General features: G+C 41.7%; 1 protein-coding gene across 4 annotated transcripts in view; it reads right to left on the bottom strand.

Moving 5' to 3' along the window:
- The window catches only part of OTUD7B (OTU deubiquitinase 7B), a 51097-nt gene extending 31043 nt beyond the window's left edge, over positions 1-20054 (bottom strand). For 2 of the 4 annotated variants that reach the window (XM_081024777.1, XM_081024779.1), the window contains exon 1: positions 19756-20054. The gene's annotated coding sequence lies outside the window, so the exon portion shown is untranslated. Of the gene's footprint in view, positions 1-5358; positions 5521-19755 lie in introns of all 4 variants that reach the window. The other 2 variants (XM_081024778.1, XM_081024780.1) reach the window with 2 other exon arrangements.
- Between the last annotated feature and the right edge of the window lie 4704 nt (positions 20055-24758).

The following is a 24758-nucleotide window of genomic DNA, read 5'->3' as shown; positions in this document are numbered from 1 at the left end:
TCAGAGACTCCTCCGTGTCTGTGATGTCAGTCCCGAAGAATCCAGACAGGGAGAAAGAGGAGGGACAAAAACCCTTAGAAATTTCACACAATTCTTGATTAGGTGGGAGGGCGAGATGAACGCCTGTCTTGGCAGATTGCTTTTAGTTAATATGGGTCCGTCCAAGTGAAAGAAACACGATACAACCTTCTTAGAAAAAAGAAAATATAACCAAATTCCATACTAAAGAGACCTATGTATCACTAAGTGTTAGAATCCAGAGAAAATAAGATGGGTCTAAATGGGAGGAAAGAACGGGAAAGAAGTAATGTGTTAAAACTTTAGACATTATTTCATGGAACTTCCAAACTCTAAGAATTAGGTTTGTATTATTAACCTCCCATTATAGACGCAGACGCTAACGTAAAGCTCACACAGGTTAGGGAATCTGCCCAAGGTCACACAGGTAAAAAGTGGTAGGACCAGGACTTTTGTGAACCCAGCCTACTGACTCCCAAGAGCAGACACTTCCACTGCACAATACTCAGTCCGGGGGCGGGAGGGACAAGGGGGGCTGAGGGGACACTGGCCGGCCGCTATTATGGACGTCCACCCTCCCTGCTTCAACTCCTTTCAGCTCCACGTAGAGGCAGAGAACTGGCTCTGGGTTTAGACTCATCTAGGTTCAAATCCGTCATCTATGACTGTCTGTGCAATCGTGGGTAAGTAATACAGCCCTTTTGTGCCTCTGTTTCGTTATGTGTCATAAAAATGGGGAAAAGATCTGCTTTAGACCTCGTTAGGAGTAAATGACAAGATATGGAAAGCCTCTGGAGCAGTGCCTCGCTCACAGTAAGTCCTCAAAAACTGTCAGTTGCCTTCTGTCTACCCAACTCCCTCCTGCACACTCTGCCTCACTCCACTGATGCCCAACGGTCCTCCATCTTTCCTTCAAACGCTCCCTCTACTCCTCGCAAACAAACCCGCCAGTCCTACGACCACTTCCAAGGCTGCTGTGTGTGTCTTAACATGCACACACATCACCCAGTCTATCATTCCCATTCCAGTGTCTTTCCATGCTTTGAGCCTTCAACAAAATGTCGCAGAGGGGCTTCCTTAGCTGTATCTTCTACCAGGTGGTCCCTCAAAAACAACAGCAAGGGAAAAATGTCTGTCCTCTCCTAGACATATACAGACACAGCCAAATAGCGCATTCATTCCCAAATCTCCAGGAACAGCAATTTCACACATATTTACTAAAATTCTAATGTCTTAATCTACCAGCCCTACTTCCCCACCTTTATCCCCTACTATTCTACCCATTCCAAACTCAAAGATTTTATAATATTCTCTTAATCTCACACATGTTGTCTATTTTTTGGATTGTTGGAAAGAAATGTTTATATCTCCTCCTACTCACCATGCATAATTCTGGGTTGTTTTCTACCTCCATTACAGTCTAGACTGAAAGAATATCTCCTTTCTCCCCTAAAAAACTTAAGAGAAAAAAAACTCAACCCAATCATATAATTCACGGGTCCCAAAACAATTTATTAGTTTTCCATGTGCTTCCACTAATAAGGATTCAAGAGTCGGCCCCATGGCTTCATCTCTACCACTGGGATGTGTGTGTCAGAACAAGATTTAACTATTTTTTTCCAAGAGTTTCTAGTTTTTTATCAGGCCTACAAATAGCAAAATGAATCTCTAGGAGATAAATCCCATTAACAGCCAAATGCGAATATACAGATCAGGGAGAAGTTCCCAGAGAACTCCTTAAGAACTGGCATTTGTCTTTTCAGTGATACAGATAAAAGGCTCCTTGGATTACAGTTGTTTGGGAAATTTAATAATTTGGAAGGCCCTATACAATGGAAATGACCTTTGGAAAAAATAAGGGCAGAGAGTCATAGAGAAAGTCTATTATTATAATATTGGCACAACAACAGTAACTTAAATAGAAACAGAAATCATGTTAATGTTTATTTTTTTAGATCCAGACCAGTATGTCTATTTGCCACACACAATGAATTTTTTGTTTTTCCTTTTAGCTAGGGCCAAGGATAGTTCAAGGTTTGGTTCTCAATAAATTCAACTTTCAAAAGAATAGTCTGTAAAAACAAAAGTTCTATCTGAGCCCTTAAAGATTCTGATTACAGAACTTCTTTCTGACATGAAAGAAAATAAATAACTGCAAATCAACGGAGGCTAATCCAATAGTGAAACACAGTTTTTCTAGAATCAACCCTCAGACGCTCAGTAGCTAACAACCTTCTTTCCCTTTTTTGATACCTGTTCATCATTTCACTGTCAGTTACAGAACTTCCATTCAAAAGGAGAAATAGCAGAAGGAAAACATTCCAATTACTATATTATCTGCAATTAGTTATCCACAGGAAATTAATTCACTTTGTAAATTTCTTCTAGTAAATTAACTTCCTTCAGCATATAACCACCAATGTTTATTAAAAACAAACTCAAAAAAACCCTTGTATTTTAGAAAATTATATAATTCAGTTCAAAAAGATACTTGTTATTACTGTCATTATTATTTTTTTTAATTCTCCATCTGCAAGTTCCATCTTTCCTTGCCATGCCTACACCTCCTTTGAACTCCTTCCTATAGGCCGGTATGTAAAACATTCACTGGCACGTGCTGTCACCATTAAGTGTCTTGTAATAAATAGTAGATGGCCTTCCTGATGCTCACATATTATCTCTCCAATTTGGCTATCACTTATTCATTCAAAATCTACCGAGCTGGGTCAGTCATGTACCAGGCACTGCCCTAGAGCCTGGGGATACAATTGAGAAGAGGAGAAGCCACAATCCTCCCTTCAAGGTACTGCAGTCTGGAAAGAGAAATCGCAACACGTTTATTAGTGCCCAGCGAGGTAGGAAGAGGGGTGTAGGGAGCAACCAGTTTAGCTGGATGGGTTAGGGGAAGCTTCTCCAATTGAGTTTTCGAATATGTAAGAGCTCACCAGGCCACATAACAAGATACGCTCTAGACAGAACTAAGATCCTTGAGTTCGGCACCTTTCTTTCACACTTTTAAAATTTTAAACATGCCTAACAAATATCTTGGCACAGCAGATGTCTAACAAATATTTGTGGTTCTAAATTATTCATGCTAGTCCATATGTGTGGATAATTGAGAGCTAATCTACACCTAAAATAGACTTGTGAATTATTTACTGGTTTCAAATGTCATCATTCACCCATAGATACGTATACTCGAGGTCTATATGAACAAATGTATTTGTACAGCTGTCTGTTGACTAACAAAATAACCTCTTTTGCTGTACATTTTTGTTTTTAAAGCGCTTTTGCAAATACGGCCTCATTTAATAAAAATTTAAAAATTAAATACTCTTTGAGATGTTTACTCCCCTCTTTTCTGATGGAAAATACATCCATACTGAGAAGCTTACAAGCTTAAATGATACCCAGAAAACGAGGAGCTTGGATCTAGGTGCTCTGAATCTGGCTTCATTCAGTTCTCCAGGGATTTGGAGCAAAATCCAATCAATCTAGCCAGGCAACCTCCCCAGGCTAAAGAACTCTTTATATTTTGCTTTTAAAAACACCATTCGTGTTCAACCACACTTATCAACTAGCTATCACCATCCTCCCCGCCCTCTATCACCCTCACCAACACATACATTTCTATTTCCAGGCTGGAGTTAAGAAGCAGAAACTCTAACCCAGGGTGTATCCTGAGTATTATTTGGTTCTCTTTCATTTATTTGTATAGGGTGTGCCTTTTGTGGTAATAATGTTTCTTCTAAAAGCAACCACGGCTCTTGTATTTATGCACATAAAATTAGTTATGAGTATATGCTACAATCTGACAATTCTAGTCTACCTGGGACTATATACTTTCATTATTTACAGAATTAACACTTCAGCATTTGGGTCTTAGGTAAACTAAGCCTGGTGGAAAGGTACAGAAAGTCAGTCTACTTTCCTTGTTTCGCGCTTTAGAATTATGGACTTTAGAACTAGGACATCAGAGATCATTTCATTCCACACCCTCAAGTTACCGATGACAACATGAGAAGCAGGTGGGGAAGATTAAATGACTCGCCCATGGTCACACAGCTAACTACTGATAAACTATACACTGAACGTAAACCTGTTCTCCAGGTGACCCACTTTATGGATGTATTTATGACAACTTCCTTTCCTCCTGCCACCCAGCTAACTCTCCTATTTCTACTGATGTGTACTAAAGAAAAAGATGACATTTAGGGAATTTAATCAGGTAAGCAAACCATATTAAGGAAAGGAAATCAACTCCAAAGAAAGTCATGAAGGTATGCTAAAACCAAATCATTCTTCTTGGTTTGCTCACCACCAGGAAAGACATAAACTGGATTTCAAAGTATTCTTCTAGCACTCTATCCCTGAGGTCTGAAGTTTTGTAGCAAGAGGATAGGATAAAATTATTTGTGACAGAGGGATGGATTTTTCTTTTTCCTGTCTATTGATAAGTTTGAAGCTAAAATATACTTGTCATAGGCTATTGAGAAATCACAGCAATAACTAAATTTTTGTTGTTTGTTTTTCTGTTTAAGTACCCATCTTTAAAGCACGATAAAACATGATAAAGCAATAACTAAATTTTGAACAGGATAAACACAGAATAAAAACCGAGAGAAATAGAGCACCGACTTTTAACAAATGACTTCTCCTCGTCCAAAAGTATAAAATGCCTGGAAGTATCAGAGCAATCACTCTCCTCACACTCACATTTTTTTCGTCATTTGTGGGAAAGATACATTTCTTCTCCCTCTTGGGAAGGGCCACCATCAGTACAGCAGCACCCGACGCTGCAGTTCTCCCAACGAAAACCTTACCTTCCTGACTCAAGTTATTTAATAAGAAGTTATTAAGGACCCACTCTGGGCCAGGCCGTCTGCAAAGTGAAGGGGACCCATCAAGGTCCCCTTACTGAGGATGACCCCAGTAAGTCATCCTCCCTGCTTCCTAGAAGTTCATCAAATAGGCTGGTGGTTCCAGAGAAAACCCCGAGATCGCTACCAGTTAACTTTCTTTATTCCACAACGATTTACTGAGTGCCAGGCACCAGAGAGAAAAATAAAAACTAAAGAGGAAGTTTTAAAAAGTAAGAGGTCCTTTCCAAATTTACCAGACAATTTGCTCTTTTGAATTACTGAAATCACACGTCTTCTCCACGAATGCCAATCATGAGAAATTGACTGTGAAGGCTTTGATGATGACACCTAACCAAATATTTGGGTCAACGGCACTGTTTTCTTTCATCTTTCTACTTTAAGAGGCCAAGCAGATACTGCCTTGGACCTTTACGTATCTACTGTAAGATCCATATTATAGGAATGTGATTGATCTTACCAACAAACTGAGATGAAGTGATTCCTATCACTATAAGCCTCCAAGGTCAAAGGTTCCACTTTCTTGCCACCATAGAGTACATTAAAGTAGTATGGGCAACGCTTCACGATGACAGCACCAGGCCAAGTTTGCAGGGTGACAGCTCTCTGCTTTTCCTTCTCCCTTCCACAAAAAGTTCAAAAGGTATCAATTAGTACACAAGTCATCTGGCAAACATCCCATTTTCCTCTAAGTTTTTCTCCTTGAAATTAATCTAGGAAATCAACCCTTATGAGTCCTAGCCCATTATTATTTTTAATATTAGTAGTAGTGGTGGTGGTGATGGCAACTTCTGGCTTTGCAGTTCACAAAATACTTACAAATATTACTGCACTCACTGAAAAATAATGGAGAGGGGATAATAGGAAACATGGTAGGCAACTATCTCAAATATCAAAAATCAAATCCAGTTTAACGGGAATTGAAAAAAAAAAAGCATTTTCAGTCCTACCAAAGTGTCAAGAAGTGATTTTTATCAAAAAAGCACAGGATTGACTCTAGCAATACAAAAATCACAAATTTCCCCTCAAATTATCCCTAATTAATTCAATTTGTGAATGTTAAAACCATAGTCTCAGCAAGAACCTCAGACTATCAATCTTTGTTACCTCAATCCCTTTCCCACTTGCCTTACCCAGTTTACAGCGCAAGAAATATTCTAAGAGCAAGAAATATTCTAAATAAGAAATACTTAACAATGAGAAAGCTGCCCGAGAAAGACAAAGTAACAACACTTAGCATTCAAGTGCCTTTTTAAGATTTAACATTTATTGTGCACCCACAAAGTATGAAGAACTAGGTTAGACACTGCCACACAAATCATCTCATTAATCTCATGAGCCATGCCCAGATACTCCTGAATCCCCAAAACTAAACTGACTGGATCCCCAATATTAAATAGTTCTAATACTTGCAATCTTGATCTCATTTAATCCCTAGAATTCAAGTGGAACTCAATTTCTGCTGGAACTCCCTTCTCCCTCTCACAGACTGAAACATTTTTTAACGCTTTCTACAAGGTAATACAAAAAACCTCTGTGCCTGTTTTTAAGCCCTTAACTCCAGAATACACACCATTCATGCCCTATATGGCACAGGGTGATAAAACAAGCACTCGCAGATCACACCAGTTAAAGAATAAACCTAGAATGCTAAGGAAACTGAATTTCAGCTGGGCACACGACACTGGATTTTAAGTCTTCTCAACTTCGAGACTGCTTTCCAAGTCTCTGAATACAGAAAGCCTTCTCTATTTGAATGAACTACAGAAGGCAAGTTTGACCCGAGTCCCCACTCACATACTCATCAGAGAGACCTGGGGGAAAAACAAAAAAAAATATTCCCACTGGCAGGACCACATTACAATGTTAACAACACATTACTCACCATTGTGCTGCAAGAAAGAACTTGCAAGTGGGCAAGGAACGTCCAGGAAGCCAAGAAAACAAACAAAACTCTCCCAGTCCTCAAAGCACAAACACATCCAAATGCCAAAGCAGGCCACGCTGTCCAGTTTAGACCCAGGTATGAGTGGGTGGAGAGGGAGTTGCAACAGGGGAGGGGAAGAAAGGAAAAGCATTCTAGGCCAGGTGTGCTTGTTAGCACCAAGGCAGATTTCTTTCTTGGATTCATCAAGAATCTTTTAAACAAAGACACACTGGGGGTGGGGGTGGGGGTGGGGTCGCACCTATTTTTATAACTTGATTTATTTATGTAATCAAAGAGACCATGCAATATATGCAAATAGCAGCATGATGTGATTATGGCTGCAGACATTGTCTTTGGAATCCATCAGCTCTATATCTAAATCCTAGCTCTGTCACTTTCTTGCTGTGTGACCTTGGGCAAGTTATTTCACTTCTCTGTGCCCGAGCAGGGACCTCTTCTGATATTCACTGTGGTATCCTCATCACCTTAAACAGTGCCCAAATATTTTGGATCAATTAACCAATATTTCATTAACACTGTAATAAATATTTTAGATGAATTCATCTGTAAATAGGTACAAAAGCATCGAATGGAATTGCTGAGTATTAAATGAGGTAATATGTAAAGCGCTTAGTGTAACTCAGGATAGGGTCTCACTATTAAATGGTAAAGTTTTCTTCCCTTTAATTCTCCGCCAGCTCAGAAGTTATAATAGAAGAGTCATGGCAGAAGTAAGATGGGATAAGAACTGTAGAAACCAACCACTGGAAGATGTTTACTATCAGGGACCTGGTCATAAAATCCGGGAATATTTCATCTTGGCAGATGAAATTAAATTACAGTGCCAGACCCTTCTAGTAGCTACATAATAAATGTTAATTGATCCAGAAAATGCTGTTTTGCGTCTTCAGGTGTCTGCTACCAGCTAGATTAAAAACCTGGCTGAAAAGAAAAGGGGTGAGAAAGAGCGGCACCTTAAATATACCTGACTACATATTTAAAAACCAAACATACAAGCACGTTTTAGGAGGCTATGCAATGCTCTAAAAATTTCCCATGAGCAAAAATACTCTATTGATTCACAGTATTTACTGGCCTTTTTAGGTAGTAAGATCTGTATAAGTAAATTGGTCTTAACTACTGACAGGGTAAATAAACTTGAAAGATCTAGGTCCAAAACTCTCTTCCTCCCTTTACTCCAGAAAGACGAATGGGCCTTTGAGGCTCGTCATCCACAGCCCGTAAGCAAAGCAGCCTATCTGCGTGCAGGGGGAAGGGCTATTTCATCCTGAAAACTGCAGGTCGGAGAGTATGTGCAATGAAATCCCAAATCGGAAGGAATCTTTCTCCTTGACTATGAAGACGTGAAGCTGACGCTGACAGACGCACGTATCCATACTTAGTGTCTCACTATGAGGAAAACCTATGCAGAACTGAAACAGCCTGTGGTTAAACCTCATCATAATGTGGTCTTCGCGTTCCCACTTCGCTTCCCAGGCGTCCGCTGTCTTTTTAATCACCAGACTTCCTAAGCAGTACGAGGAGGGAGTGCACAGCAGTCAGAAGAATGGGCTTGGCACCAACCTGTCCTGCTTCTGAAGCACAAACGAAAAGCAGTCGCTTCAATGGCTTCCGTACCAACTGAAGACTGTTGGGAAGATTGTTGGGCAGATGCTTTCTATAACTGAGGCCTAACCTTTCAGATATCAGAAGGCAGATATCCAATAACATGTGTGTTGTGGAGCGTAAGCGCTACCCTGGACGAGTCATTTCAATTTTCTGGGCCTCCTTTTCCTCACCTAGAAAATGATGACAATATGTAAATTTCCTTTCAGTTCTAAAATGCTATGTGATGGTATACATAGCACTACATAGTCTGTATTTGTTTCTCACATTTCTTTATATATATCTCCTATTTAACCCAGAATGCACATTCCCAAGGGGCCAATTCTCCTACTACTTGTTTATTGACTGGGTAACACTTCCCTGACATCTTACAGCATCTTGCCCAAATTCCAGGACATAGCAGGTGTTCAGTAGAAAGGAATTTATTGTCTCAACCAGGCAGCAAACATCAAGGGAAATTTATGTAGATGGTTTTTTTAGAACCTTTATTTCCATCAGGAACTAGTATATTACAAAAAAAGGCACAAAGATATGTGAGAGAGAAGGAATTTAATACTGGTAGAATGAGAGGTCACCTTGTGCCAAATAGCGAGGAATTTATTTTAGGCAACCAAGGAAGCTAGGAGGCAGCGTATCTGAAGTCTAACTCTCAGATTTTATTTTCAGAATTCTGAGAAGTATGGGAAGCCTCTACCCCTGGTCAGTAAACAACAGGGCCCAAGTATTCTTCATGTCAGGTAACCTTGTCCTTAACACTGATGGAAAATTTCAGAAAATGCATAGTCTCACACTCGGCCAGGTGAGCTCCCAGGTCAAAGACAAAAAGCAAATGCTCACAAAGGAACTCAGAAGAGCAGATACGTTTTTAAAACAGATGAGAACTCGCTGTGGAAAACAGTTTTGTTGGCAGCATTTTATTTTCCCAAAGTCTTGCCTCAGTTCCTCACATACGATTATCCTCACGTAAATATCAAAATTTACTAACACTAAAGCTGCGAAGAATTCTTTTCCTTTCATGTCAGTTATTAATGATTCAAAAGGCACTAGTAGGCCAACTCATTTTAAATGACCCTGACTTTTCAAAGAACTATTTTAGAACACAAAACTGCTACTTTCAAAGCTGAATTCGATAGATGAGTCTTTCCAAGTAGGTAAGCAGCCAGCATACAACTTTGTTACAGTTCAGGTACAAGGTTTGTAAAGAATTCTAAGACAGGTTTTGAGGGATGAAAGGAAACAACCTCTTTAAATGTTTATACTTATCTCCTTTTTCCATTCCTGTTCTTCACTCCTATTCTAATATCTGCAAACCCCTGCTCTCTTGTTTCTTTGCTCCTTTCCTTGACTTCTGCGTACCCTACCTTTTATTCTAAGAGCTCTTGGGAAACTACAGGTAAGAGTCTCGTGCGTCGTGCCAGGAGCTGGGGTTCTTGCCCTCTTCCTATTAAGTCTCCAAATAAAGTCAAGGGCCACAGGCAATTTTCTCTTCCAAGGTCCCCTGCCCCTTACCAGATCTTTCTTTTCAAGACTAGGAAGCAGACATGGGGGGGCAGGATAGGGTCAGGGAGTCACTCAAAGAAAGGGTAAATTCATTAAAGCCAACTCGATCAACTCTGTCACTACTGACTGCAACTTTTGATCCCAGGCTTGTCTCCTGGAGCCTATTCTGGTCGACAACCCTCACACAGGCCCCCCACAACGCTTTCCGAATACACAAAATGTGGGCTAAGACAGAAAAATATTTTATCCAAAATTTGAACTAAAGAGAACTACAAAAGAAACCAAAACAAAACAAAACAAAAAAACAGTTACAAATTGAAGCTCAGAAATGCATTTTAGAATTATAAATAGATTTGGGATTATCCATCCGGGATTATCCGCCTCAGAAAAGGTCCATGATAACATGCTCCACAACCCCAAGCAGAAATCAAGACCTGACATATTAGGTTTCACCATATAATATTGCTGATGTTTGACTATTTTTACCTACAAAACTGCAATTTCATGTAGTTCAACGCTATTTAATTTATTCTGGCCGTGGGGCGGGGGGGGGGGGAGAGCTTCTGTGAGGCCAAAATGATGTTATATTAGGAATTCTAAAATGAAAAGCTTCAAAATACTCTGAGATACCTCTGGTCTCAATAAAAAAGGTGCCATTAAAAATATATGTCCACAGTGTATATGTGCATATGTGTATATTAGGCCAAAGAATTCCTGGTTCTGTGAACAGATAGAGAGCCTGCTTTTTCTCAACGCCAGTAACCCATCTCCAAGGAAGGTATCAAAACCTTGATGACAACAGCAAAATTTGATAGCTAGTGAAATTAGTCACAGGAGCACACTGACTCAAACGCCATCAGGACCAACTCCCAGGAGTTCCTCACTGGGATGATGTCACCGATCAATTCCCATTTCATTTCTCAGAGAATGCTTGCTCTCGTCTCCTGCAGGAAGTTAGTCCTGACTGCTCTCACCATTCCTGTGCATTTTTACATAATGTTCAGGCTGCATGTTTCTTTATAAGCTTTATTCTTCTCTGGGGCCACCACCATGCTCATAATGAAACCAACAGTTCACCAATGCAAAGGACGTTTTTATTCAGTAGTTATGCATTTAGCCACTAATAGTTACTAAATGCCTACTATGTGTAAGTTACTGTGGCAAGCCCCACAAGGGATACAGAAAGATGAAAGAGACTTCCTATCTGCTTTCAAGGAGCTTAGTCATAAAGTGTAGAAGAAGAAGTATGGCAAGGGCACAAAGACACTAAAATACAAGAATATACAACTACTACCAGACAGCACCAATAAAAAGACAGGAGGATTCAGAAATGGAAACGATCATATCCTGTGGGGGAAAAACAAAATCAAGAAAGTTTTCATGGAAAATATGGTTTAAACTGGGACCTCGATAGTCAGGATATTTTTTGTATCAGGGCAGGTGGGGAGAGCAAACATGTTTAAAACTGAGATGATGAAACGTACTAGATCTACAGGCAGACACATGAAAAACAATGTTGGGAGAAAAAGTTGCAAAAGGATACATATGGTATGAATCTATTTACAATATGTGGTACCCAAAACTATACGTTCTGTGCATATATATTCTTAAAGTATATACCATGAAATGGAATGATATACACGAAATCATTTCCCAAGAAAGAGGAAGGGGAAAGGATACAGAGTAGGATGTTAACTGTATCTAACATTTCATATCTGAAAGTGAGCGAGGTATCTAAAACAAATAGGACAAAATGTTACTATCCATTAAATTTGGGTTGTGGGCTCAAAATTGTTAGGGTTTTCTCCCTGAACTTTTCTAAATATTTAAAATATCTCATTATACAATCTTTTTAAATTAAGAAAGGACCAGGTGCGTGGAAAATAGTGGAGTCATTTACATAAAAATAATAGTCAGGAGCAGGATGGTTCCCCCAAACTTTAGGGGATCACTTGATGAGTTCGGTTTTAGACTGAAGCCGATCCTTCATCTCCCTCCCCAGCATGCACGTAGGGCGGCGTGGGGTGGGGCTGACAAATATGGACAAGAAGGAAGTTGTGACTGCCATCCTAAATCAGATATCTGAGGGGAGGGAGAACCACCTTCCCACATAACATAAATGCCGGTGCAACTAAGTCATCTGTCTCCCCTCCAAGAAAGCCAAGGAAACTTCCAGTTACACAGGAATTCAGATAAAGACTCACTGTGAGTAGCTATTCTGTGCCTCCTATCTCCCGTCCCCTCCCCCAAACACTCACAAACAAAAACAAAATGTACCCGTGCCCACTTGAGAAAGAATTAAGAATTGGCAGCGCTGCTTAAGTGGATGGGTTCCAAACCAAGGCCCTTCCCTGGAAAAGATGTTGACAGAGCCCAGAGAAAAGAGTAAGGAAATCACAACCCGGTTTTGAGGAAAACTTATCAATGGGAAGTATCCATCTTTCCACATCCCGTGTCCCAACTTTCCCCAGAGGACTCTGAGCTGTCCTCTATCTTGTTCTTCAGCAGAAAGGACTAAAGCGTAAAATCCAAACTTGCTTAGCATTTTAAACCCAAACAATTTCCCTTCACAAAAATCCACTGAAATTACAAACACAGAAAAGACTTAGAATCCAAATATAATGACATACCTTGTTTTTTTAGATATACTTTTTGTCAGTGCCCTGTTTATTACAAGCTCTTTCTTTTACCAAAGTTTCACTGGCACAACTTAAAACTAAATTTAAAAGAAAACAATTTGAAGGGAGCTTAGCAGGAGAGAGAAAATGCATCTGCACATTCAATAAGACAAATACCTTAACATTCTTCTCTATCTGACTCATTACAGCTGAATAACCGGAACAGCCTACTCCAGGTCACAAGTCCCTGATTCCCAAGGTACCCACGGAGCAGACCCTCCTTGTCAGACCTGGGAAAACACCAGTTTACTTAGGACTGGTAAGGACAGTGGGACGCAATGACAGAAATCCCGGTTTTCTAGCACAGTACAGGGTGGCAGAACGTAACAAACCCTGGGATGGACCGTAAGGGAATGAGAGAGGTGGACTAACATTTATTAATCACCTACCATGTCACAGGCACTGAAGATTGAATTCCAGACCAAGCTATCACTAACCTACTTCTGTGATCCTGAGTAAATCTCAGGCATTCCGTTTGAAGATGAAGAAGGGAGCCTCAGAAAGCCTAACAGCCTCTCTCGTTCTGATTCCATGATTCTACAAACGTGATCACCCGACAACAAATGTGTTCCTGTGAAGCATAAACAGCCATTTAAAAAGCCTTCGTTGTGTTCCTTTTCCATCCACTCTAGACACCACCATCTTTCTAGAACATGACATTCACTTTATCACCCAATGTGTGTGGTTCATCATTTACTTCAGCACAAGAGAAAAGTTGTCCATGATAAGCCTTACCTACTCCCCCAGCCTCATCCCTGCCTCCAACCCTGTTCTCCAGCCATAAGAATGACCCGAGGAAGTCTGGCTGTTTCGTTCCTTTAAGCCAGGGGTGTCCAAACTTTTTTCAACGGTTTTCACCAAGGGCCATATGCGGTAAAATACACAAACAGCCGGGCCACTCACTCGAGGTGAAGTACATATTGCCTCACCTGGTATATTTAAGTAAACTAAATATATTTTTGGAATTTGCTGCGGGCCAAATAACAATGGATCGCGGGCCACAGTTGGCCCTCGGGCCGCAGTTTGGACACCCCTGCTTTAAGCTTTTGTTCACGTTTTCTCAGCCTGGAGTGTATTAATACTTCTCCCTGTCATCTGTAGTTAGGTATATCCTTAACTCATCCTGCAAGACTCAGCTCAAACGTCTTCTCCTCTGAGGGGCACTTTCCAATCTCTGTATGCCCACGGCAGAACTGACCTTTAGGTCCCCACTTTCCTTCGGACAGACTTCCATCGTGGCGTCCATCATGCTTCATGCCATCTGGATACTACACGTCTGTCTCCTCCCACTAGACCCGTAAGTTCTGGTAGGTAGAGACCTTTTCTGACTCATCTGCTTCCTCAGTGCCTACGGCAGTGCTTACCAGATGACACACACTCAAGGGATAGTTGATGGAGTAGGGAGTAGAGGAACAGAAAACAGGAGAGGAGGAATAAATCGGTCAAGATGGCTTAAAGAGGGGAGAACAGTCAGTGTTTATCAGTACCGCCATCTTTGGCCTTCTGTTCTTCCCCTACATTCTAGTCTTCAGAGAACTCATTCATTCTCTTGGCTGTAGTTCCATCGGTGCTGAAGAACAGCAAAACCACACTTCCAGACGGAGCAAGCCCCACCTCTATGCCAGCTTTAGGCTCATCTCTAACAACTGGAAGAGCTTTCACTTGGACGCTTCATTGGCACTTTACATCCAACAGATCTCAAATGGATCTCAACATATTCCCCTGAAAATAACGAAACCTTCCTAACTTCTTTATCTCAGTCAGTGTCTCAGAAATCCAGGCTTTAAAATGTCACAGTCATACTTGATCACGCTCCTTCATCTTCCACATCCAGTCCTCACTGACGTCAACGTTTCCAATCTGCCTTTCACTCTTTCCTTATTCCACTCTCCACAACTCTAGCTCATCACCTCACACACCCCAAGTGCCAATCTCCCCCTGCTCCAACCCAACCAATCTCGTCTCCTATGATCATCATATCATCCTAATCAAAAGTTCTCAGTGGGTCCCAATTTTCTATCATTCAAAATTTAAACACATAAGCCTTGCTTGGAAGCCCACCTATAAACACAGCTCCAAGCCCACCCCCTCACCTGTTTGATTACTATTCACTGCTGCTCACAGATGAGCCTCATCACTGCCTCGAGACCACCCCAAGGACGTCCCTATTCCAGGCTTTTGCTTGATTCCTCTCAGCTCCAAAATGAAATGATTTTTGTTGTTGTTGTTATTTTCATTATCCCTGTACCTAACACAGTTTCATTTATTTTTTAAGCTCTGGAATAAGTAACAATCCCTGTGACAGTATTCATAACCACCTGTGTACTCCTTCCCCAACATACCTATGGTATATCTAGATACAGTCGATACTATACTTTCACATTTAAAAATTTTATTTTACCTAATCCTCCATAGCACCTAGCATAGAACTACACACATAGAACCACACACAAAGACTAACAGTTCAGTAATTCTTCCTATCCAAAACGATTTCTTAGAGGAAATAAAGGGATAAGACATAATCCTAAAACACACAGTTGAAAGTAATCTTGAACGACACAAGATTCCTGAGTTTTCCACCGCTGATTTTTCAACTCAGAGACACCAGTCTCCTGACACAAGAGGTAAATAATAATCCAGTGCTCATGACATCACAAGCACATAGTTTGGTAATGATGATGAGGAGGTGGGGGGGTAGGTAGGAATGAAGGAAGGCAAGCAAGTCAACTGAAAAAACAAAGTTGAAAGAACAGCTGTGTGATTTTGTGGTGGTTGTTTCTTCTTAAATGTGTACGCTTCTCCCCATTTGTTAATTTTTTTTAATTGGCCACACTTTCAGATAAGTTTACTTTGGGAGGAAATATCTGACAGATTTTCAGTGGAGCTGACATCTGGATGAGCCTCAACCAAGCCCAAGCTTTGAAAAAGCCACTTTAATCTTCACCAGCGCCATATCATGCAATAGGATTCTTCCAGACACTGAGTGGCATGGCCTCCTGATTGAACACCATCAGGCAGACCACCGAGAGGCCACACTGGACCCGCACGCATTTTGAAAAGAAATTGGTCTCATGAACATAAGCGATATAGTCTCATCTTAATTATCCACAAATGGATTATTCATTTAACGGACTTCTGGGGCCAAATGCTTAATCCCAGATTGACTGCTTTTCACCATCAGGTAACACAGGCATAGAGAAGCCAATTCATTTCAACATCCGTATGATCCACAAAACACAGAAATAAATCTGTTTTAAAAAATGATGCATTTTCGTGCTCGCTTCGGCAGCACATATACTAAAAAATGATGCATTTTCAAACCAAGAAATTCCTTTCTTAAGTTCTGAATCACCTACACTCGTGCTCCCTACAAGAGCAGCGATAACTAAAAGGTAAATGCACTTCAAACATGCTACTGCCCTTCCCGGAAGCTATTGAGGAGAATCCAGCCATCGCCTTGACATTTCCCCACGGATCAGTACAATGTGACACAGGCACAAGCTCAGCGTAGTAAGGTGTGTGAATACACACACTTGTACAAGGAATCTTATGTCTCCTGGTTGATCTTTTCAGGCCAACATGTCCCAGAAGACAAGAGTCACAATGTACCAGTGCCAGCCTGACTCCTTGTCCCCAAGTTCCTAGACCAGAGGGCTCAATATTTCTTATTAAATCCATCCTTTGTTCAAGGACCTACAAGAACTCTACTGACCCTTCCACCAACACAACAGTCTGGCCCCTGAGTCCCTTCCACCCTCTTGCCTGTTCTACCCACATTCTCTCCAGTCACTCTCACTCGTTCCCCAGAAACATGACTTAGTCATTCATACCATCCATGCACATTGTACATTCTATACTTTCTGCCTGGAATATCTTTTCTCTTGCTCCTAACAATTACTTGAACGCTCACACATAGTTTATAGATAAGGATGGAGAAGTAACTTGTCCAAGGTCACATAGGTAGTAAAAACTATAGCCAAGATATGAACCAAGTTCCATCTAATTCTATAGCCCAGGCCTCTTTACGACTAATCGGTTGCCTCTCAAGTCCATTTCAAATTTTACTGATTCAGAAATCTTTCCTAATTCATCTGATTGATTCTTTGTTACTTCAAGTTTTTCTAGGCTTTCCATATTACATTTGCAGTGCAAATTTGGTTTTGTTTCTATGTCATTTTCTGAATGTCAAAGCTTTTACTTGTCTGCCTTCCCATTTACTATATACCACCCACCTTCCCCAAACCCACCAGTCCTGAGGGCAAAAAAAACATTGGTCTTTACATCCTTTATATCTCCCCGAAGCCTGTCATTGGAGCTTAGAGACTGCTTTATCTACAGAAGTGTTCAAGCATTATTCAGCAAGGATTTCTTACTGTAAATAAAAACAAAACAAAACAAAACCCAACTCCCTTCTTTTATTAAAAAATCAACTGAATTCAGGCATTCATGATAAAACTGCCCGCAACTACATTCCAGTTACACAAATTTTAATTTTCTGAATTTATCAGGGGCTGTTGATAAGATTCCACAGTCTGCCATTCCACAGCTCCTAAATTTCCATAGGAAAGATACTGCTGAAGTCACACTTCCCAAACATGGTTTTGAGATTTTTCCCGTGATGGGATGAATGTTTGGGATAAGAAGATGGGGTGCTCCCTTATGATGTCCTCTGCCAGCGTCCTTAGCATGCTTGAGACATTCAGATTTAAAACTTGAACAGGTGGTATTCAGTGCCCCCATAACAATCTGAAAACTTATTTTTAATACTGACTTATTCCATCATAATTTACCAAACAAAGCCCGCTGAGAACTGGGAATAGTGGCAGGCCATTAAGCCGTCCTACTGATTCCTAGGTTTATTAGGAATCAATCCCCACCCCCACCCCCAAGTAAAAATATATGTAGCTCAACTAGGGGAAGTTGCTAAATACAAATAGAAATAGAATTTGCCAGCTATCATCACTAATATTGACACCAACCAATCCACAAATTTAAAAAAGTTACTGATAGTCAACAGACTCTGGGAGGGTGTGTGTGATTTTTTAAAACTAGGTTTTATCCTCCAAATTAAATCTTGTTTCAATAGGGGTCCCAAAAGAGAGAGATTAAGGAAATAAAGGTTCAGGAAATTTTCCAAGGTGTTGGTGACATACTTCCACCAAGTCCAACTAATAATTAGCATTCGTTACTGATCAGCCTGCCTTATACAAGTCGGCAGACAGCCCTTCTTTTGGCAACGTTTACCTTTCTTTTTTTTTCCACAAGAGAGTCTTTAGTCAAATCAGGCAACAACAACAACAACAAAATTAGTAATAGTTTGGGAACTATCTTCCTTCCATCTTTCCTTCCTGCTTGAATGCGTCATGTCCACAGTGGATATCTGTTCAATTCTAAATTATTCATGTTAATGGATAATTATCAGCAGTAAGGTGCTGATACTCCAAAATTGAAAAAATTGAAAAATAACCTATTTCAGTTTTGGACTATCTTTTCAGCGTATTTACCTTCTCAATTATTCCTAGCACGAACTAATATTTGTGCTCATTTACCATCCCTAAGTACATAGTAACTGGCCACTTACTCAGGTAGGTGCTCTGCGCCAGGCCTGGTAGCTAGTGGAAATTAGGGCAGACTGGTATTCAGACCCCAGGTGAGCAGCACCCATTTCATTTATTTTACAGTTCTGGTCAGCCTTCAAGATTATCAACAGACTAGCACAGCAGTACAGTTACTAAACTTTAAAGAACTGCTCAAAAGAACAATGAGAACAAAGTATAATTGTTTGCCTATAATGTATTCATTTGTAAATTATGCAGAGCAAATGTTTAATTACAAGTCTGATTCTCCCCAGGCACCCGCTTAAGTCCCTGCAGTCTCTTCACCCCATCAGGAATGCAATGTCGCTTACTACAAAGAACATTTGCAAAGTTATATAGTGTGGAAAATATTTTTTAAAAGATTTTTAGGATTAGCTCGCCTTTGGGACTAGCCTTACCACCACCTCTTCCGTCGACTTTGTCCTTTCCCACCTTAGAAATAGGTTCTGAAACACAAAGGGATCCGGCCTCCTCCTCAATGATCCCCTCACTATGACAGTATGAGAAACCAAAGACTGAAAAAACGACCAGGTTCTGATTTTCTAAAAAGCATTGCATATACGTACTTATAAAAAGGAAGAGACAAGGCAACGCGCCGCTAATTCTCGCTTTTGCATTCCTGAAAACTCCCTGTAGGGTTTGGGGAGAATCTCTTACATAAAATTTCCGCTTCTTTCAGCTTAACATTCATTATCTGCATTTTGCCCAGAAGAGCCACCTACGTTAGACCGACTACCTAGACAGGGAGGGAGAGAGAGGAGAGAGGGGGAAGGGCGGGGGGGGGGAGACTCCGAGCGCCGGTGCCTGTGAGCCGACAGGCTAAAAATACGCCGGCCCAGTAAACAAATCCCATTCCATCCCGACCAGAGCCACACCGTTAACCTAGTAATTATGAGAAGAGGAGTGAGATCACGCAGCCCCCAGCTTACTCATCATCAGCTTCTAAAGTTTCCATCGGCTCACGGCAACTTTTCTTTTTTCTCAAGTTCACAAGCCTGCCCGAGACTCTCCCCCCCCCCCCCACACACACACACGCACACTTCTTTTTCGCTCCCTTCCTCCATGACTGGACGCACCTCAGTGTGGATATCGACAGGGGAGAACGAGCTTGTCGCCTTTTCATTGTACTTTTACCTTGAGACTTTACAATGAACTTGAGCCTACGCCGGGGTAGGAGTAGCCTGCACTCCTCACCACCTTAAAACTCCACCATCCCTCCCGGAAAGTCTGACACGGGGGGGGCACCGACCAAAGTGCCCAGCACACTTGGAAGGGAGGCCAGGAACGGGGGCCGGGGGCGAGGAACGCGGGGCGCAGGTGAGAGGGAGGAGTAACGGGGGAAAGGCTGGAACGAAGCAAGGCACGGTGAGGGCGAGGAGGGGGCGCCGAGAGGCGGTGGCTCCGGGTGAAATATAACCAGAAAGGAGAAGGGGGACAGTGGAGATCAGGGGGTCGGAGTTTGAGAGACTGAAGAGGGGCGAGGGGCGAGAGCGGACGGGGGTGGGTGACAGGGCGGGGGGCTCCGTTACCCTCGCGGCTCCCGGGGCAAGGCCCTAGGCCGGGGCGGAGCGCGGGGCCCGGCCGCCTCTCCTCATTCCTCTGCTGTGACCCCGGGGTCCGGCCGGCCCCTCCCCCGACGACGATGGAAGCGGAGGCGGTGGCGGAGACTGCGACCGCGGCTGTTGCTCCGCACAGGATCAGGAGCTGGAGCCAGACCGGACTGATCCACACTGGCCTCCCCCAGCGGCTTTTTGCCTACTCCACACCCGGCCGCCACTCCGACTCCGGCGACTGGTTCAGGATCGGTGATTTTCGGCCGTCCGGCCGGAAACAAGCGCCAGTTTCCGGCCGGAGCGGGTTGGTGGTGACACCCCAGCCGCCCCCGGGCCTCCTCCCGCCCCGCCCCGCCCCGCCCCGCCCCGTAGCAGCCCCGCCTTGTGCGCCGCTCCCCGAGCCGCGGCCAATTTGGCGCTTGCCCCGCGCGTGACCCCGTGTTTGCCTGGGCGCTGTTCCTAAAGGCCCTGGTCTGGAGAGTTCTTGCACCAGAGCTGGAGGGAGACAAGGTGGACTCTTGAGACTTTGAGGTGGCCCTCGTTGGCTACAGCCCTTCGGGAAGAAGCAGAAAGGGGCGGGGTGGTTCTAGAAAGGTGAGAGGGATGAAAATACTTCCGAAGGAGAAGACTGAAATTCTAGTTACTCTGCTCGATCATCCTGGACTGACCAGAGGAAAATTAACAACGCTTCTTCCAGACAGACGCGTCTCTGCCCGGTTATGCACTCTCCATCCTTCGCTCACGAAGGGAACGTACCCTTCTCTATAAACGCCCGATCTTTCTTAACGATGATGCCCTATTGACACATCTGCCTTAGACTCAGCACAATCAAAAAAAAAAAGTTATGTGGCACTTTGTTTGGCAATGCCTTTTAACAGCATGACGGCATAATTCAATTCAACAAATATTGATTGAGTCCCTACTCTGTGCAAGGCACTGTGCTCACTGACACTGGGAAATAAAAGGAACAAGACGATTCCAGGCATCAGGGATCTTACACTCTAGTAAAATACATAAAACTACATTCTATAAAGCAGAACTCGCATACGTGCAATGTGAGGTTGCAATGGCTCTGAGGACATACGCTTGCCTGACACATAACAGACCTTCCGTGTTTGATGACTGAATAAATAAACATCAGGAGAATGCGGACTGTTTCAGGTGAGAAGTGCCATTTAATAAATACCTCTTATGATAAACACAAAATGAGGCCAGTCCCTGCTATCGTCTGACCAAAGAAATCCTAAATTTTCATTCAGATTCCTAACATTATGGCACCTGGTCCTCATATTCTAAATGTTTATTGTCTACATTGTGCCTATTCGGTCTATTTAAAAACGAATATTACAGTCAACTTTGCTGTCTCCTCACTACGTGCTGAAGTCCTTAGTTTCAAAACAGGAGGGGTGGAGCATAGATGTTTTAAAATTATCCACCTCAAGGCTAGAATGGAAAATCGACACCTGAAACAGAAAACTTCCTAGACATCTATATCTCTTGGGGATACCCTGGGTTTAGAGTTGAAGATTTGGGGCTGGGCCTAGGGCCATACCAAGTCCAAGCAGGTCAGCGAGCCTTGCGTGAGGCACACGCAGGACTAACTAACAATACAGGTTGGCAGGCAGAACCATTTGACCTGGGCTTCAAGCATGTGGAGACTACACATTTTGGCTACCGCTCAGTAGCAAATTTGAGGGGAAGAGTAGGATGAGACTTGGTCATTTAAGTTGATCCTAACTAAACTCTATGGATCACACCCAACCCCTTACTAGCTAAGTCTGAGGTAAGAGGACAGAACCATAGGCGAGGAGCCTCAAAAATCTAAAGCTGTCTTGTTTCACCAATGCCCTCCCAAGCTCTGGGTATGCCCATCTGTTTACGTCCTTCTAGTCTTAACTCCACTACCACAGATTTATTAGGGCCAGGTATGGAGTTCAAAGGCACTCTCCACCTTCAGGACAAGGCAGGCTGTTACTTTTGGCAGTGACCACAAAAAGTTTCCAAATTTGAATGCTGGGCCAAGTTGCTGGTCAAACTCATTTAAGTGACCACACTTGACAGGCTTGCCTGGAAATTTAGGGGCCAGGAAGTGATGGGGTTGCAGTTGCTTTGTGCCTGTTTCTTGCTCTGACCATCCATCACTCATTGTTGTTTGTGCAATTGCTCAATGGGCTGCTTGTTTTGGGTCAGCCCAGGCTGTGTGGGTAGCAGTGTGGTCAGCCGGGCCGGGAGCCAGGCCACCTGGGTTCTGGTCCCAGCTCAGCCAGCCCCTAATCCATTAAGTGACTCCCTTCCTACTTCTATGTGTCACTTTCTCTGCCTAGAAACTGGGGATCTCTTCTGTAGTGATGGTGCAGCCATTCGGGCTGTCACTAGTATGAAGCAGCTCAGAAGCAGCTGTCTGATGTCGCTGTCAGCAGCCTGAACACAGGTGATGATTTTTTTGCTGCCAGTAGAAGAATTGTGAGGAAAGGAAGTAAAAGCAGCAGAGAAAACCCTACCAGTGTACCCAGGGCCACACACCCTCAACTGCCATTGGTACAAAGTTCTCTGCCACCCCAAAGGCCTGCTTTGTTTATTCCATTTAGCTGCGGCAAGGAGCTCCGAAGCTTTCACTTCATTTTAAACAAGAGCAGAAAAAACAGAGCTCTGCATTTCACGGGAGAAACTAAATGGAGAGATTATTTTAACACTGGGGGAAATGTTCAGAGAAAGCTATTTTGCAGCTAACCAGGAAAACAAAACCCAGCAATTGTTTGTATTTATATGCTTTTGTGGTGGAAAAGAAAACCAAACCAAAATAACTGCCTTTCCACTCCCACCACTATAATTTAAACCAGTGGTTCTGTGGAGTTTTAAAACCTACATACATACTGTATGTGTCTAGGAACTTTAGAATCACTAACTCAGAATTCTTGGGACTGAGGATCATGAATTCATGTATTTTTAAAATATCCATGGTTCCCCTTTTTTCCTGAGGTATAACTGACATGTAACATTATATCCTTTTCAGATGTACAACATGGTGATTCGATATTTGTATACACTGTGAAATGATCACCACAATAAATCTACTGACCGTGTTTCCCCGAAAATAAGACCGGGTCTTATATTAATTTTTGCTCCAAAAGCCACATTAGGACTTATGTTCAGGGGATGTCATCCTGAAAAATCATGTTAGGGCTGATTTTCCGGTTAGGTCTTATTTTCGGGGAAACACGGTACCATCCATCACCACAGTTATAAATTATTTTTCCTGTGATGAGAACTTTTAAGATGTACTCTCTTAGCAACTTTCAAATATGTAATACAGTGTTATTAAGTATAGTCACCATACTGTACATTACATCCCCATTACTTATTTATTTTATAACTGGAAGTTTGTACCTTTTGACCACGTTCACCCATTTCTCCTATGCCTCCATACCGTCATTTCTGGAAACCACCAATCTGTTCTCTGTATCAATGAGTTTGGCTTTTTTGTTTGTTTGTTCTGGCTTTTTAAAAATTTGACATATAAGTGAGATCACACAGTATTTGTCTTTCTCTGTCTGACTTATTTCACTTAGCCTAATACCCTCTAGGTCCATCTATGTTGTCGCAAAATGTTAAGATTTCATTCTTTTTTATGGCTGGGAAATATTCCATTTTATGTATGTACCACATCTTCTTTATCCATTCATCCATTGATAGAAAATTAGGTTGTTTCCATATCTTGGCTGTTGTAAGTAATGCTGCAATGAACACGGAGGTGCATATATCTTTTTGAATCCGTGTTTTTGTTTTCTTTGGATAAATACTCAAAAGTGGAATTGCTAGATCATATAGCAGTTCTATTTTTAATTGTTTGAGTAGCCTCCATACTGTTTTCCATAGTGGCTGCACCAATTTACATTTCCACCAACAGTGCATGAGGGTTCCTTTTTCTCCACATCCTCACCAACACTTGCTATTTCTCGTCTTTTTGATAAAAGCTTTTCTAACACTTGTGAGGTGATAGCTCATTGTGATTTTGATTTGCATTTCTCTGATGACTAGTGATGCTAATACATCTTTTCATGTACCTGTTGACCATCTGTGTGTCTTCTTTGGGAAAACGTCTATTCAGGTCTTATGCCCATTTTTTAGTCACATTGTTTGTTTTCTGCTGTTGAATTGTATGAGTTCATTATGTATTTTAGATTCTAACCCCTTATCAGATATATGATTTGCAAATTTTTTCTTCCATTAAGTGGGTTGATTTTCATTTTGTTAATGATTTCTTTTGCTGTGCAGAAGCTTTGTAGTTTGATGCAGCCCCACTTATTTATTTTTCATTTGTTACTGGTTTTTGGAGTCAGCTCCAAAAAATCTTCACCATGACCAACATCAAGGAGTTTACCACCTGTTTTCGTCTAGTTTTATGGTTTCAGGTCTTACTTCCAAGTTTTTAATCCATTTTGAGTTAATTTTGTATATGGTATAAGATAGTAGTATAGTTTCAGGCTTTTGTATGTGGTTGTCCAGTTTTGCCAACACAATTTATTGAAGAGACTGTCCTTTCACCGTTGTATATTCTTGCCTCCTTTGTTATAGATTAATTGACTATATGTGCATAGATTTATTTCTGGTCTCTCTATTTTGTTCCACTGATCTATATGTCTGTTTTTATACTGTTTTGATTACATAGCTTTGTAATATTGTTTGAAACCAGGGAGCATGATGCCTCTGGCTTTGTTCTTTCTCAAGATCGCTTTGGCTATTTGGGGTCTTTTGTAGTTCCATACACATTTTAGGATTGTTTGTTCTATTTCTCTGAAAAATTGAGTTTTAATAGGGACTTACTGAATCTGTAGATTGCTTTGGGTAATATATACATTTTAACAATATTCTTCCTATCTGTGAGCACGGAATATCTTTTCATTTACTTGTGTCTTCTTCAATTTTTTTCATCAGTGTCTTATAGTTTTCAATGTACAGGTCTTTCACCTCCTCGGTTA

The sequence above is a fragment of the Rhinolophus hipposideros genome (assembly GCF_964194185.1).
Source record: "Rhinolophus hipposideros genome assembly, chromosome: 19".
Lineage (NCBI taxonomy): Eukaryota > Metazoa > Chordata > Mammalia > Chiroptera > Rhinolophidae > Rhinolophus > Rhinolophus hipposideros.
The sequence above is the reverse complement of the archived record's forward strand: the minus strand, read 5'-3'. Positions and strand labels throughout refer to the sequence as shown.